This window comes from Homalodisca vitripennis, chromosome X, assembly GCF_021130785.1.
Source record: "Homalodisca vitripennis isolate AUS2020 chromosome X, UT_GWSS_2.1, whole genome shotgun sequence".
NCBI lineage: Eukaryota > Metazoa > Arthropoda > Insecta > Hemiptera > Cicadellidae > Homalodisca > Homalodisca vitripennis.
Window position 1 is genome coordinate 100,778,384 of NC_060215.1, and position 14,381 is coordinate 100,792,764.

Here is a 14,381-nt window from a genome sequence, read left to right on the forward strand (position 1 = left end):
GTATGTTTTAGAAATTTACTTGATTCAAAATGTCATATTGTGTTAAGTTTAACTTTCATGTTCAACACTAATACCACCAAATGAAAAAACTTTCAACATTTAAGGGGCGATATTTATTCATACATATAACATCTTTTGTAAATGCTTTTAATTATTTCTAATTGGAAAAATGATCAAAACAGTTGAAGAAAGAATTACCACAGGATATCATTGTTTGTGTAAAAATGATAGCAGAACTACTTTGGTAAATCAATTAAGAACACCATTATAACCAACTATTTTGAACTATGAAATAGCTTTGAAAAATTTGTAACACATGCAAACTAATAGAATTCTAAAAAATGGGGAACAAATTTAAAAACTCATTCTCTACTAAATACAGGTAAACTAAATAGATACAGATTTCATACGCTTTCTAAACAAGTTTATTTTAATCAAAAATATACAAAAGCGGAAAAGAAAAGAAAAAGAATAAATTGTTATGATAAAAATATCAAAAATGCATAAACAAAATTTATTTTGTACTTAATTTTAATAAGCAGCGGAATTCACAAACTTTTACAGCACTACGAAAATCTACTTATACATATTGTACCTCTAAAACCATTATCATGCATAGAATTTGGGTTGTTCTTGTAACTTCTAAACATTATGACTACCATTCCGCATCACTAAATAAATATAATCTATGTTCTTAATATATGATTAAATACTACAGGCCTAGTAAACATTTTTTTAAGTTCAGTCACATCCATACAGTTCAGTATATATTGACACCAAATAGAGGGTTGAAGTAGTGACCAAATCCTCATTTAACTATTTTCATAATGAAATTAAACCACATTTTTGGGGTCTATTTGAAGTTTATTATCCTGTTTATAATATTATAATAATAGTTCCTGACGTTGTTCCCTTTTCCCAAAATTGGTAGAAGGGGAACAGCTCAAAATGGTGATCCAACCTAATCTTATTCACTGATCAAAACCTAGATTTTCAATTCAATTCACAACAGTTTAAATTTTTAAATACAGTTAATTCATTTTATATTAAAATTACCTTATGAAATTAATGTTTCCCCTCATGTATTTTTATTTCAAATCCACAATATAGAATGTAACATTTTAAACAACTTCATATTTTTACTAAGATTAGATAAAATCGTATCATAACTAACTTAAGATTTGTCTTCAATACCTTTTGGTGGGACATTACGCATGCATTATTTAAAAAAAATTTTAATTTCCTTCCGAAGTTTTTGTTGTTTTCCAATTCTGAAAAAGTGGTCAAAATGACTTTTACTGTATAGGAAGAAAAACTGTTTTAGTAATGTCTTTAGATATATATTTTATTTTGACCGATCATTTCCAAAAGAAGTACTAACATATGATACAAAGCATATAAATCCAGGATTAATAATTGCAAAAAAAGGAACAGTTTGATGCAAAAATATACTTTGTTTTCAGGCAAATTATAAATCTCTAGTGTGAACTCTATTCACAAAAAGTGTCAAACAAGAGATATCTAATTCCCATACAACATCTCTTTTGCCATTACTCTAAAAAGTTTTAAGCAAGCTAAAGATAACCAATTAAAATACTTAAATAAAAATGATCTAATCAGCAAGAAACAGTCTTCTGTCACAGCTTTTAGTGGTTTCAAAAGATAAATTTTAGATCAAAAGGGTAAAATATCAACCATTTCCATGGATCTAATCAAAGTGTTTGATAATTTATCTTTGTAAATTATGCTATTGAAAATCTAATTCTTGAGTGATTGTTCATTTAAACTCATTTGGGTAATACTCTATGGGTAAGGTATAGAATACATAGGTTTCATATATCTTTAAAAATAGAATATTAAAACTTATATTGAAAACATAAAAAAATTTAACATTAAATACCTACTTGGTCTCTTTTTGTTTGTTTAATATTTGCAAGGAACCCCAAAAATATTGATATCAAACCAAATATTTTGATATGCTAATAATTTCAATTTAACATTCCCAATAAGAGATGTATTTGGAAAGTAAGTACAGTAAAAAAGAAGAAAAAAAATTCAAACCAATGTTATTTTTACATGAGCATAAGTTAAATAATTTTCTACATAGTTGGTAACAATGTTCAAACACTTTTAGCAGATGACCAGCTTTTCTATACCTTTTTTATAGAAACTTACCACTAAGGATGACAGCCACAACTCCTAAACATTTTACATCTCATAGTCAGATCCAAAGTGTTTGCTGCCTAGGTCATGTGAAGAAATAAGTGGTAGTCGGACAGTGCCAAGTCCGGGCTGTGTGGCAGGTGATCGAACTACTCACACAGAAACTGTCCCCTACAGTGTCACCAGCAGTTTGGGCTGAGCATTATCATGGAGCTATACAATACCTTTACTTAGCATTTCTTTCTATTAGATTGCACACCAAAGTTTTCTTAAAGTCTCTCAATACCATGCCATTCTTATGGCAAAAGTGTCTGTTCTCAAGGATTTTTTCATCATTCTTCCTTATTAAATCATCGTTGACAACAGAAGGCAGACTACTCCATGCCTCATTGTGGACATTTATTTTACCTTCACCAAACAATCTAACCCACTTTCTCACCATCCATCACTTATCACGTCTTCACCAAAAATATCTTTAACTTGGCAGTAAATTTCAGCCGGTTTCGCATTCCTTGTATATAAAAATATAATTACAGCACAAATTTGACAGTCACGAGATTATTGACTATCTTAAATATTTTAAATGTGTACAGCATATTAAAAACACAATGTAGAGCAACTGAAATTGCGTTAGTTAAGAACCAGTAAAGAAGGAAGACTAGCGTACATGTTGTGCAGAATGTCGACGACAACACTGTGGCAATGGTACAACGAAACAGTACTTATTTTTCGAATATGCACCTAAAGCAGAATATGCATGAATATTTACATGCTCCCACTATGTTCTGTGATAACATAATCTATTTAAAACATAATCTATTTCAAATATAATCTGAGATAATGTTAAATACAAGGAGCGTCTGGAAATAAATACCACTCAAATAGGATGAGAAATTAAATGCACTGCCTAGTTATTTTGTTCCATGGATCGTTTCTGAAAGCATTGTTACTGTGAATTGTCTATTTTATTTTATTTTATCATCCACTCAAGAGAATGGGGTTAAGAAACCAAGTTATTATTCACATCGTAAGGCCTCCTATTTTTTGTTTTGTAATGGAAGTTTGTCCATCCTTCATTGAACTGCCCAACCCACTTTTGCACCATTCCATCACTCATTTCACCACAAATCTCTGTACTGTAATCTGACCATAGATTTTTGCTGCTCTGACATTCCTTCTTTTAAAAAACTAACAAAACTAGAAACGGATTCTTTTGAAAAACACACTGCTATCACTGAAATACAAACAAATAATTGATTATATAGTAATCAAAATGATATTGCTGATACATTTAACTTCTTCTTCCTGGATGTATCTAGTAAACTTATGCTGCCTCCTAATATTGTACAATCTTCTTATTTTCTTTAAAAACAGAATAGGACGAGTAACCTACCGACAACTTTGGATCTGTGACTGACCTTAATGTTTTTGAGAAAGTAAAGTAGCTTAAACATACAAAATCTTCAGACTGGGATGAAATACCTGCATTTCTTCTCTGGGAATATGCCAGCTTCTTACAGACGCGATTGGCTCATTTAATTAATTCCTCCCTCAAAACTGTTATTTTTTCTGATGCTTTTACATACAGTAATGTAGAACCAATTAAAAAAAAGATGATCCAATCAAACTTGATAACTATCGGCCAATTGCTGTCGTTTATGCAGTACCTAGTGTTGGAAGCTGTATTTCTCTACAAACTCTTTAGTTATCTCGAAGAGAATGAATGTTTACATCCTTTGCAATTTGAGTTTAGGGAAGAGGCACCTTCAATGTTATTCACAGATGGTCTCTAAGAGCGCTTTAGATGGAATCCAGTTCGCTGTATTCTGTGATCTTTCAAAAGTGTTTGAGTGTATCCCACATAAAATATTACTAAAAAACTACATTTTTACAGTATCTGAGATGGTGCATGGGGATGATTAGAATCATATCTTACTGACCGCAGACAAAATGTAATTCTTGAAAACAGGATGTCATTTAAGAAATATGAAACAATTAGTTTAAGGGTACTCCAGGGCGCTATCTTGGGACCATTATGGTTTTTTATTTACACATGATTAAAATCATACTAAACAGGCTTATTCCTCAGATTTCTCACAAGTGAATAATTTTCAAAGTAAATGGTCTTTAACTCAACACTGAAAAAACTCAAGACAGTAATTTTTCACCATAACTATAGAAATAGTTCTAGATTTGACATCTCCTTCATGCAACATTTAACATAACACAAACTACAACTTTTTAGGAGTTTACATTGATGGGAGTCTTAATTGGACACAGCACGTTCATTCTTTATCGAATAAGCTTAGTAAGGCATATTAGCTGATAGTTTTCTGCATTTAAAAGTAGATATAAAACATTGCTAACAGTATATTATGTGTATGTATATTCCTATCTTACAAATCAAATTACATTCTGAGGCAATTCAGTTGAAGTGAATAAGCTTTTCATAATTCAATAAAAGATAATCCGTAAAATAAATCGTATCAAGTATGATATATCCTACAAGTCCAGTTTCATAGATTTAAACCTGTGTACTCTTCCATTATTTATTAGACACTGATATGATCAAGAAAAACATAGCAAGTTTCAGTTTATTTTCCAATATACATTATTATTCCACCAAACACAAAAGTACTCTTATTTATTCATTGCACAAAACACGTAGCTTTGAGAAATTGCATGAGTATGGAGGAATTTGTCTGTATAATAATTTGCCTAATGATGTAAAATCAGAGAATTGTTTAGAGATTTTTACGAAAAAAATGAAGGGCTACTTGCTGGAAAAAATGCTTTTACAGTGTAAATGAATCCTTAACTGAAAAGTTTTTAATCATTATGATATATTACATTGGTGATTTTAATATCAACTATTGAATATCTACCGTAAGGTAATTAATAACTGTTACATAGGGTTATGTGACAACATGTAAAAAAACTACACATTTCATCTGCTGGATAGGTGAAGGCATCAGTGATTTGAGAAACTAAGGAATTCTCTGAAATGATCAACTTGAAGAAGGAAAACCACTAGCTAGTAGTGTGGGTATTCACTGGTGATTCACCTTTCATTGATTGAAGGCAGCAATATCAGAACATCATTCAGGAATGACAAAAGAAGTTAGGTTTCTTCATGATAATGCATACATGCATTGAAGCTGTGTCAAGCAGAAAAACTTGAATGATCTGCAATTCTAAAAAAACTGCCTACTCACCAGCTCCCCCCCCTATCCCTTGGGCTATCATGCCTAATCCTTTCTGAATTTTTTTACTGTCTTGGCAGGAAGGGAACTTGTGTCAAAAATAAAGTATGTAATGCGATTATTTTCTTTAATATAAAACCAAGGTTCTTATCAAACCACTTTCATAGTCTCAAATAAATCCTGACTGTTTTGAAACACAATTTTGTAATAACCGATATTTCAATAGAGAACCCATAAAATTCAAAATTATTACCATAAAATAAATTAATAGTTTAATAGCTGTTGTAACTCACAATTACTTTTGTTTTTACTGCCAAGTCCCTATCTACCCACTTCTATATTCCACAGGTCCAAAAAATATAAACAGTAGAACTTAAGAATGTCTACTCCTTTGTTTAATGTTTGTTATTGATGATGGAAGGTTTGAAAGGGTAATAGTATTTCGGAAATTTACCATCGTTACACGTTACACATTTGGTGTTAAACATTTTATAACATATAACAATGGCAAATGTCCAAAATTCTATTATCCTTTCAACCGTTAAGTGTATAAAACATTCCTAAGCCTTGATGTTTGAAAGCAAACAAAATAGGGTCTTATAAACGGGTTTAATGTAGTATGACATATCCTGTGGTTCACTCCTCACTCACATCAGTCAGTCGTTATCAAAATATCCAACAAAAATGTTGCTTTTAAATTTGGTAGTTAATGGAGTAGGTAATGTATTTAAAAGTAACAACAAACACTTAGTCCCAGAACTCTAAAGTTTACATTTTCCAGTAAAATGTGACCATAAAGTAACCTGAAAGAAGTACAACAGTAAAGTCAGTTCTATGAGCTGAACGAGGAGTAGATTAGTAATGCAAATTTACTTATAGTAACTATGGGAATTTCAAGATGATCAAAGGGAAGTACTTTTACCACTCCTTGTTTGAAAAAGCAGTTTCACTTAAGTTGGCTTTAGAACTAACTCATATGTATAAAGTTATGATATGAACTGAATACATTTGTGTTTTACATACAAATTTGGGTTTTATCAGTCCCACTGATTAGGTACTCTGCTTTTTCATCTATTTGCTTTGTCCTGAGTACCCTTATAATCCCTCCTGATGAAGACAGAATTTTATTCCTATCCTGCAATCTCCATCATCATTAGAAAATACTGCAAAATTGATATCAATAATATAAAGAGCATATATTCAGTAGTACGTCTTCTTGCCAGTGCTATCTACTTTATAATCATAGAAAAGTTGTTTAAATCTGTGCTGTTAGTGACAGTCAGCATTGAAGAGGGAAAATTTATGACTGCCTTGTTTCTTGACTTAAGCTAAGCGTTTGACTGCTTCAGCCACAACATCATTCTGAAGAAATTGGGATTAGAGGAACGGTTCATGAATAGCTGCAAACAGCTAGTTGAGCTAAATCATTCATCAAATTGCGTATTCTACGGTCGTATGTGGTTGGTAGACGAATGCAGATGTATTGTGACCTGTATTTTGTAGTTTAGTTTTAATGATTAGTGTTGTGTATAGTTTTAGAGTTAGTGAAGTTGACACACAACATGGTGGTTGTGATTCCTGACTTAGCCGTGTCACAACGCTTTGGCATGATTTGTTTATTTTAACCTAGTTTGTAATTATGTATTAGGTTAGTTATTTACCTGAAGAAGAGATCAGATTGCAGATATTGAAACGTAGTGTTACTGATTTTTTCTTTCACTGAACGACGGCAATGTCCGGAAAAATCCTGTTTCCTTCTAACCCTTCCATCATTAAAAATAAACTTCAAACAAAGAATTATGAAGTTAATACCATTGTGAAACTAAATGAGGAATTTAAAAAAAGATAAAGCTGTTTCAAAACCCAGTTAAAGTTGAAATTGGAAATACACCTTCAGACCTCCAACTTATTAAACTTACTACAAACAAGAACTTGAAAGAGTACTACAAGGGAGGCTACAAAATGCAGATCTTCTTCTATTTTGCAGGTACCTTTTAAAATTTATTTCATAGCGTAGTTATTAATTAACTATATTGATTGATAATTTATTAACAGTCAATCAGCAGATTGAAAAATCCACATTTTAACTGGATGACTGTGAAATCAAGTATCAAGGAAATCTTTCTGATAAACACCTAAAATCTATTTCGGTGATAGGGGTGTGTCATATTTTGAGCCAAGGTGAACTGACACTGTTGGCTAAAAGCAACTGCACAGACTTACACATATACAAGAAAGACGGGATGGCTTAACACATAAATATGACTAATATTTTGTTAACAACTGTAAAGAGTTTTTAGTAAGTAAATGAATGTGTTTTTATGGAAATAATTAATAGTTTTCTTAAGAAACTTACTACATTCACTCAGTTACTGTAGAATTCTTGACAATTAATATAATATATAACTATATTTTCTTTCAATAAAATACATGTGGAAGTACTTGGCTTGTCTTTCTCTTAAGACTTTTCAGTTTGGCCTTTGAATGAAAATGTTTGGAGACCTCTAACCCAGACCATTGTTTTACAACCTTCAAACATGGGTCAGCACAAATTTAATAAAGAAAACAGAAAATTGGTTTTTATGAATAATACATACTTTTTAAACTTGCAACTGCTATTTATATTATACTTCAGTCAAATGAGACTTCTTGATGAAAATTAAAGACTGTTCCTTAGAAATTGAACTAAAATACCCAAATCAGTATAAAGAATGCAAAACTCCTCTATAAACTACTGATTGTTGATGCTATAAGAATAGCATTTGTTTTTTTTTATTTGATATTTATCTCAAAAGATAAAATATTGCAAATAACACTATTTCCATTCAAATAAAAAACACATGAAGATTTCGCATGCATTGTGTATGCATTTTCACCACACACAAAACAATATAAAAGAAAACACATTCATAGTGTGGTAAAACTTTAAATTTAACTGATAAATATGGTTGCAGACATAGTAATAAAACATTTCTTTACATGTATGACACACTAAAAAAGTCACACCAACATGTATTTTACATTGACAATAAAAATAACAATATATTAAGAAAAAACAATGATAGCCCAAAGAAAACATTGAAGTTCATTCACTATACAATATTACCTTTTTTTAAAATAATAACAACTTAAAGAAAATGTTGATTAAAAATCTTCATGTTCTAACGGATATTATTAAAAGAGTATTTGATGAAAGGAACATTGATCCAACACTTAAAATCAATTGGTGACACCCAGTACAACAATCTAGACAACAATTAACAACTAGAGTACAGAATAATTGTTTTTACAATTCAGGATGTTTTAAAATTCCATGTTCAAACAAAGAGATGCTATTCAGATTAAAACAAGACAATGTGTCTACATTGTCATCGTAATAAATATTGTTGTACTTTTATCCATCAGTATATATGAGAGTTTTATTTATAGCTCTTAAGTTCTATTGGTTTTTATTTTGCTTTTGTTTGTTATAAATAGGTTCCAACTCTTGATGACTATGATTTATGTTTTCCAGTTCAAACAGCATCAGTTTCTTGTCAACAAAACTAAATGATAGAAATTATTTCAAGAATTTCTTACAATGTTTCAACATGGTGTGGTGGAGTTGGAAAATTTAGATCAGAGCCATGATGCCAGCTCAGTAACTTAACAACTAAGTTAATTATGGAGGTCTAATACTTTGAGGATTATCACTCAGTATGCATATAATCAAGGGGAATTTTCTTAGAAGAATTGGAGTAAATGTAAAATTGTTAATGCTATCACAATATCATTTTAAGATGAACTTCATTCTTAATATCCTGTCCAAGTATCTATTATGGTTAGAATTATAGTTTACTTTATTAAAACACTGTTTTATATTGTCTTCCTGTAGACCTATTCATCACTGAAAAATACAGTCTTACGCACTGTAATTTTGTCTGTGTTTGCACACACAGAGAGTATATTTTTCTATACTACGAGTATTTTAGTCCAGTTTCTTGACCTGGAGAGCCTCTCAATATATGTAAAATCCAGTGTTAAAGACAAGAGAAAATCTTGCACTCCGTGTGCTGGTCTTCATTAACAGTGATGAGATGTGATTTATTGAGATGGTGCAATTGGTTTTCAGCTGGAACATTATTTTTTGAATTTTCAAACCCAATTCTAGTAAAAGTTATTTCAATTTTATACAGACAAAAATATAAAAACTGTCTTTGTTATTCCACATAGAGTTGTATGCATCAGAAGCAGAATTCAGGGGCATCTTATAATTGAGCTAAAAGAAAAACAATAAAGATAGAGTGAATTCCTGAAACTATATTTCATGTACATACAATTCACATTTTCATCTTCAGACGTTTTTAATTGAGCCAGGTACATAACGTACAAAATAATGTACAAAGTTGTCTAAATGTCCTACTTTAAACACTAATAATTTTTCATGGTAGACCAAAAGATGTTTTTATATTTTTTTGTCTTACCTTAGGGAAGTTATATTAAAAGAATATGACTTTAAAATAAAAAATTAACCCAAATAAAATTCAATTGCACCATTTTAAAGCTGAATTATTATAGAAGCAGACTGCATCATAGAAATGTTGTGTAACAGTTTTAAAAAACTAAATAGGATAAGGATTAGTTGAAAATTATAATTAGTTATTTGAGGTGTTATCTGAATATAGTTTTATATTTGACCTAATAACACATGGTAAACTAACCTGTCCAATTGCTTACATAATTATATTCACTAATCCACTAATGCAATAATAACTTTGCAGCAAGTTACAACTTTCTAACTTTCATTATCTGATTACTATTATTTATTTTCAATGACCAGAGCGGGTAACTTTGGGATATGGAGACTATACAATAAATTAAATATCCTAAAAGTCCCATGGTAAAAACCTCGTACTAACAGAATCATTAAAACAACTACAAGCTGATTCTCAAATTAATCTCTGGCTTCATATGGTCAGGTTATAATGTTTTGTAGGTGGCTATAGTATAAGATTCTTATTCTTATACTATAGCCACCTACAAAACATTATAATCTGACCATATGAAGCCAGAGATTAATTTGAGAATCAGCTTGTAGTTGTTTTAATGATTCTGTTAGTTAATTGATTGTTATATGAGCAGTGATTTACAGTGAAATAGAACTAGATATAAGCTATTCAGCAGGTATTTTTATTATTGACTCATATCTGTTTCCATTCATAAGGTAAACAATGACATGAAGTAGATTTTTTGTGAATGAAATATTCTTTTGTTAATAAATAATTGGAATATTTTTGAGTTTGACGTCTATTAAATTGAAGATTCTCCATATCAATGGCATAATACAAGATTAAAAGACAGTAATAAATACATATTTTTGCATAACTTATAAGTACATTTCAACACTAAAACTTAATTTTTATTACGGCTTTATTATCTAGTTCTGTCTCATGAATATACTGCTCAAGATATTACATTCATTAGCTGCATTTTCTTTTATTTTCTGGGATGTATTTTTTATTCCCACAATTTACATTAATTTTATATTTTTATCCATAAAATATCATGTTCTAATAAAGCATAAAGGCACTTTTCAAATTCTCTAAAATATTTCATTTTCTCCAGCAGTAATGCTATTTTGTACTTAATTTCATTAATACTCAGACATACTGTTTAGTGTCATTAATTTTATTCTTAAATATACAACTAAACATTATTTCATATATCTTTTGTTTCGGCACAATAAACATTGTGAAAACACCAAGATGCTGTAATATATAACGTCCTAAAGTTTTATAAAATTTTGACATTTTATAAATGTTTGCATGACACTATCATTCAACACTTTACTTGGCAACTCAAGGTTGATAGAAACTGCTACTTCATCAACGAACTGATTCAAAAATTAGAGTATAAATAGAGACAATACAAAATAGTTCAGAATACAAGCAGAAAAGTTACTAAATAAAATATGAGAAAAACAAATAAGCATGATTATGCTGAACTCTGCAGACCAGAATCTTTGACTAACTTAAAAGAGAATAGACCTAGCATCCATATGATTATTGTGTAGCAGACATTTTGTGCAGCAAAGCTAGTTCTGTGAGGCGAGTTGTAGTTCGTGCTACCATGCTAAATCTTTTGTCTAAATTTATAATACATTTCTACTAATGACCTCACTTTAATACATCAAATTAAAAGTATTGGTGTATTTTGTTATCATCAAAGTTATTAAATAAAACATGATTAATACTTTCGTTAATATATTTATAATCATGGCTTTTTTTGTTTGCCTCTAGACAGAACACTACCACAACATTTTTAAGTGGTAACAGATTTTAGCATTGTAAGAAATATCTCCTCATACTTATATAATCAGAGATGGAACTCACATTGACCTTTGTTCCTGCTTTTGGTACTTCTGGTTGCACACATATGGCGAGCTAAGGTTAAACATTGTCGTTTGCTACGTTATTCGCTAATGTAAGTTTTGGATCCTCAGATTCTTTGCTGCACATTCTCAGGCTCAAAACATTAGGTATAGCTTCTACATGTAGAAACATTTTTTTTTTTAAGAATATTTAAAAAGCTGGCAAATTATTACTTAAATTGTTTTGTGAACCAAATGGCCAGGAATCAAGCTGCTAATGGTTTCCTAACTCCTAAGTCACAGTTATTTATACTAATTATTAATAGCCATCAATTTTTAAATGTCTTGAAAAAACTGAGAATCAACTATACATATATAATAAATCAATTATTGGACTAATTGTAAAATTCCTTAAATTTCTTGGTTTTGTCTAGATGTAAATAAACACAAAATATATAAATACATTTGGCACATTATATAATTATACTATGTGGTCATGTTGCTATACAAACTTTACCTCTAGATATAGAAGTAAATTTAAAAAAACATTGTGGTATTCTGATTTTGTGCAATTAAATACACAGCTACTCTTAGTTCAATAAAACACAAACCATTACTGTTAAATGATTCAAAACTTTATACTGTAACACATGTACATTGATTGTTATCAAAGAACACTTTATGATGTAGTTTGATGAATCAATATGTGGGTGATATGGAACTGGGTAAATGATAGTAATTTTAAGGCTATCATAGTCAGTTTATATTTAAATAAGATAAAACATTATCTTAAATGAAGAATCAAGTTCCTATTTATTTCAATATCCATAACGATAGCAAGGTTAGAATTATCTTGTTTTCAAAAGTATTACACTTTTAACTACATTTTATTAGACTGCTCTGGAAACATTGGCAATCAGGATTATTGTGTCCATGTTTGCTATTTTATGTTTCTATAGAGGTGAAATGGTTATAAATGTTGTGATTGATATGTAACATGTATAATTTCATTCATCTGTATTATATTATTGATCTAAATCATTTCCTGATAAGAAAAAAGTACTGTCATGTTTGCTGCTGTACAATATGAGGATTCAACCTCTATTTTATATATATATATATATATATATAGACTTTAACTAAGCACTAAGAGTTTTACTGAGACAAGTTTTATGTTACAGTGGAATGAATACTGGCCAAGAGGGTAATACAAGTCATCTAATGTTAAATTGGTATATATCGGGCAATATAAGAGAAGGCGAACAAATAAAGCTTTCGAACACATTCAAAATGCAAAAGACAGCCAAGAAAGCAATTCAGAACAAACAGAATTAAGGAAGGCAAAGTTTAAGAAAGCGAGAGATTGAAATCTTACCAGTGGAGTGGCCAAAATAATGCCTATCCTCGAGAGGACGGCAGGCAACCGCTGTAACACAATGAGAACTGCACACCATGCCACACACACCACGACCGCCTGCTTACGCTGACTCCACTATGATACACCATATACGCTACCTCTACTTTACTGTACAGCACAGCAACTGCTGGTATCGGTACTCTATGTGTTGTGCGCACATGTATGTCAAAACTAAGAATACACTAAATAGTTTTACTATTACGAAATAAAGATGGTCATATACAAACTTCAGTACATATTTATTGAGGTAAAACAATTTGCATTGAAATTAACTAAAACTCTATTGGTGAGAAAATTAAGCATGCATAACTTCTTGTAAAAAATTAAATCATCTTTACATTTTGTATATTGGCCAAACCATACAACCAATTAAGAAATTGATCTGAGATCTCACAGTGGTAGTTCATTGAAAGATTACATTGTTTTGATTTATGTATAATATAAATCTTAGGCCAGTAGCATTCACTAATAAAGTGAAAAGAATTATGAAAACATCAATGTTTACAAATGTTACAATTCAAATTTAAACAAACTCATCAGTTTAGAGATTTGCTACAATTTCAATTAACTGTGTTTCATTTTATTGATCAAGTTGAATCCAGTGTGCCTCAAAAGTAAAATGAAATCAAGTGAAGTATGAACCAAATTTCAAATTAAATAGTATGTTGGATTGAGTAAAATGTTTCTTCAAAACTTTAAATAACCAGGTAAGACAAATACATTTATTTTCTTTTTGATTGAATTAACAGGAATCAGTAAAATTAGTAAAGTACTTAAAAAAATTAAACAAAAATTATAAAAAATTATAAATAATTAATGAGAAACAGGGTGTGATTTTAGCTCTTAAGTAGTACACCACCATCAGTTAGTCTGAAGTTAACATTTAAGCACAAAATTCAACTTCTATAATATACTAAATATTCATTGCATAGTGTGAACACAAATGCTAGTATGAATTGACCTTTACATGATATGGTTAACTCAGTTGCATGCCTAGAGGACCTGAGGTAATTGAGTTAAAAGTCAATTAAAGGATATTTAACTATCATCAGATATATTAACACAACAAAATAAAATTAACCACTTATGATGTAATTTTTATAGTTTTTTTAATCAAAGCAATCATGATAATGCTTGTATCTATAACTATACAGCAAATCTGTACCCACTTGCTTCATAAACTGGTTTCAATGAGTGGAAGGAACATACCCTAGATGAAAAATTCATTGCACAGTAGTTTAACCATACA

General features: G+C 30.1%; 1 protein-coding gene across 9 annotated transcripts in view; it reads right to left on the reverse strand.

Moving 5' to 3' along the window:
- LOC124369750 (glutamate-gated chloride channel) overlaps positions 1–14,381 on the reverse strand; it is a 645,135-nt gene that overhangs the window by 28,957 nt on the left and 601,797 nt on the right. The gene's annotated exons all lie outside the window — the stretch shown is intronic.